At 46.1% G+C, this 3742-nt stretch overlaps 1 long non-coding RNA gene across 1 annotated transcript; it reads right to left on the bottom strand.

Moving 5' to 3' along the window:
* Window positions 1–454: 454 nt before the first annotated feature.
* LOC113902261 lies at window positions 455–1892 on the bottom strand. Its single transcript, XR_003513734.1, has 2 exons — window positions 1308–1892; window positions 455–591 (listed from the first exon to the last, which is right to left on the bottom strand). It is a non-coding gene; the product is annotated as an uncharacterized LOC113902261 (long non-coding RNA).
* Window positions 1893–3742: the final 1850 nt, after the last annotated feature.

Genomic DNA, 3742 nt, shown 5'->3' with positions numbered 1-3742 from the left:
AGACAGGACGGACAACCCAAGGTTTAACAACAAGACACGAATCTTGAGCTGTGGAGTCTAGGCTCCAGGCTACTTGGATGTGGGAGCAGCTTGGGGCTCTGAAGTGGAAAGCAGAGAACTTAACTTGTGGAGAGAAGTTACTAGGACCTGGCTCTGGGCTAGGAGCTTTACATATGTTCCTGGGAGCACATATTATTTTTATCTCCATTTTAGAGGCATGATAATAGGGGCTCAAGGGGTTAGAGAACTTATTCACAATGGTAGAACCAGGATTGAAATCCTGGCTTTCCTGGTTTGGGGGCCAAATGTTCTTCCCAGAGCAACTCTCACAGGTGTGTAAACCTGCCCTGTAAAGACATGCATGGGCTGAGGGAACATTCCCAGGCTCCAGGACCCTTGCTTTCTGCCTTCCTTCCTATCTCCATGGCAGTTATTTAAAAACCAGGCCTTTTCATACTTTTAATATGTATTGACTTAGCTTCTAATCCCAAATGCAACCAAAATAACAAGATCCCCTCTGCTCTTGGTTCCTTGATGAGTAGATCCCGACTGTGTTAAGGTGAACGGGTTCTGCTTATTCAGGCCGGTGCTCTGGAAACAAGAGGGTAATTGAGTGAAGTCAGGCAGAGAAGGAGAAATATCGTATGACATCCCTTATATGTGGACTCTAAAAAGAAACGGTAGAAATGAACTAATTTACAAAATGGATACAGACTCGTAGGCTTAGAGAACCAACTTACGGTTGACAGAGGGGAAGGATGGAGGGAAAGTTAGGGAGTTTGGATGGACATGTACACACTGCTGTATTTAATTATGGATGACCAACAAGGGCTTACTGTACAGCACAGGGAACTCTGCTCAATGTTATGTGGCAGCCTGGATGGAGGGGAGTCTGGGGGAGAATGGATACCTGTACATGTATGGCTGAGTCCCTTCACTGTCCACCTGAAACTATCACAGCATTGTTAATGGGCTATATCCCAATACCAAATAAAAAGTTAAAAAAATAAACAACAAGGTGTTCATTTACAAACACTTTACCAAATTATTTAGCCAAATCATCTGTTTAAAAAATAGACCAAACAGATACCTTTGAAGACACAAGGTATATTTTACCCAGATCATTTCTTAAAAAAGAAGACACAAACCCACTGGTGCTTTTGAACATGTTAAAAGAAATAAGACACTGCATTTTGACCACTTTTCATTTGTTCACTGATAAAATCAATGCAAATTAAGTTTGATATTTTTTTAAAAAGTAAAAAATTCATTTCCTAGAAACACATTTACTTAGAAATTCATTTTACCTTATGAACTTCCTTGGCCTTATAAACTTGTCAGCAGAGCAAACTGGGAGCCGGTTTCCTGCAGCCATAAACTCCAACAGTCTTTTTACAAGTCTTTATTCTCTGCAAATGTAAACGCTTGTGTTGAAAAGTATTCGCTGGGGAGATACATGAGCCACAAAATGATTAGTGCCTGCTCAATGATTTGTCAACTCTGCCCTCCTTGTTAAAATGTAAAAGCGACTGGAGGGCTTTGAAAGGTGAGCCTTTCTTAGCACCTGAGTAAATGAGGTCTCCTGACTTTGCTTCTGTTCCCCCTGGGCTGCTGGCCCCAGGGCCTCTGGACAGGCCATGTCCTCCAGGCCTCCTCAGTCGCCTTTGCGGACTCTTCCAGGGCAGAGGTCATGACCACAACCTACCTTGGCGTTTCCATCTTTAGGCCACAGCATCCAGCAGAAGAAAAGTGAAATCATATTCTGAAGGGATTTCCACTTTTCCATCTGAGCAAAGGGCAGGTGGGTGCACAGTAGGTGTGTGTGTGTGCTAAGTCGCTTCAGTCATGTCCAACTCTGTGCAACCCTATGGACTGCAGCCCGCCAGGCTCCTCCGTCCATGGGGATTCTCCAGGCAAGAATACCGCGGTGGGTTGCTATTCCTTTTTCAGGGGATCTTCCCAACCCAGGGATCGAACCTGTCTCTTAGGTTTCCTGCATTGGCAGGCGGGTTCTTTACCAATAGCGCCACCTACTGGGAGCCCACACAATAGGTGTATTCACTGTTCATTCTCTCTGCTCCTGTGAGCCTGGCCTGAGGCCATGCCTGCCTAAATTCAATTTACAGCCCAGGTCCAGTTTCTCCACGGAGCCCTCCGTCTTTTCATAGCTCCTCTCTTCTGTTCAAGAACCTACATTTCCATCCACTGACAAGCCAAACTCTTCTGCTGACTTTCAAGACCCGGACAACCTTCCTCACCCAGTTTATTCCCCTGAGCAGCCCTGCTGGATGTTCCAAAGAAGAGAGAAGTCACAGCTTTGCCGAGTAGCACTGATGCATCTCAGGGTTGGCTGTCTTTCACAGAGAAGAGTGGAGGACTGGCAAGGGATGGGTTTACAGTCACTGGACAAGAGCACTTTCCTGAGACAGTAAATGACATGTACACCCTCATCATGGACAATGAGCTCTTAGCAAAAATTCAAAATAAAATTAATTAACTTCACTTCATAGGTCAGTGAAGCATGCATGGGGGACAGGGGACAGCCATGAACTGTTAGAAACTCCATTCTCAGGAATGACTTCGTTCTGCACTGTCATGATGTTCTTAGTTGTGACCCACTCTGACACGGATCTGATTTTTAGTTTTGAGTTCGCCTGCTTGCCCTAGTGGCTCCCCCCGGGTGCTGTTGAGATTAAAGGACTTATTTCTCCCTCTGATCCCTGTGCCTGCCTGTTGGCTGTGAGCTGGACCAGAAAACAGAAATTATAAGAAATCTTCCAAAAATAAGAATCAGTTGCCCCTTGAGAGTGAGCTTGGACCTTGGGAAATATGATTGTCAAGGTGGAGATGGGGGGAGGCAGGAAAGGAAGGGGAGTGGAGGTATAAGGAGGGGCTGCCCACTAATTATATCCAAATCTCTAGGGCTGCGGCCCAGCATCAGTCTTTTTTAAAGCTTCCAGATGATTCCAAAGTTGCACTGCGCCCAATACCGAGTTTCACTCTGCCTGATCCAGTTGGCTGACAATGTACAGACGTGGTGAGGGAGGGAGGGGACAGGGAAGCTGCAAACTGCCTGACTGGGGAGCGGGGGCGGGGGGGGGGGGGGGGGCCCGCAGGTCCTGGCCCAGGGCTCCCCCACCCCATCACAAATAAAGAACATTCATCTTCATGAGAAAGACATTCTGACAGGCTTTGACGCTGCTAACTTTCCTGAATCATTTTTTATTCTTCCTTTCTCAGATGTACATTCTTTATTTGGCTCATTAGAATGTAGTTGGTAACTTATATTTCTTAGTTCTTTTGAGAATTTCCTTGGGACAGACTTAGCCCTTGGCTTCTGAGGTCATTTTTGTTTCAAAAAATAGGTAGTAAATCATTTGCAAAAGTAAAAGTATTTAGTCGCTCAGTCGTGTCCGACTCTTTGAGACCCCATGGACTTAACTTTCCCCTAGGGAGCACACCAGGCTCCTCTGTCCATGGGATTCTCCAGGCAAGAATACTGGAGTGGATTGCCATTTCCTTCTCCAGGGGTTCTTCCCAACCCAGGGACCGAACCTGGGTCTCCGGCATTGCAGGCAGATTCTTTACTGTCTGAGCCACCGGGAAAGCCCAGTCCATCATTTACGAGGTGTCAGATACTGTGCAGGGTTCTGGGTTACCATGGTGTGTTGAGCAAAACCATTCTGATATTTGAATATTTGCTGTGGGGACTCACAGGAGTTGTGCAATTGTCCTCACAGCG

This window comes from Bos indicus x Bos taurus, chromosome 12, assembly GCF_003369695.1.
Source record: "Bos indicus x Bos taurus breed Angus x Brahman F1 hybrid chromosome 12, Bos_hybrid_MaternalHap_v2.0, whole genome shotgun sequence".
Lineage (NCBI taxonomy): Eukaryota > Metazoa > Chordata > Mammalia > Artiodactyla > Bovidae > Bos > Bos indicus x Bos taurus.
The sequence above is the reverse complement of the archived record's forward strand: the minus strand, read 5'-3'. Positions and strand labels throughout refer to the sequence as shown.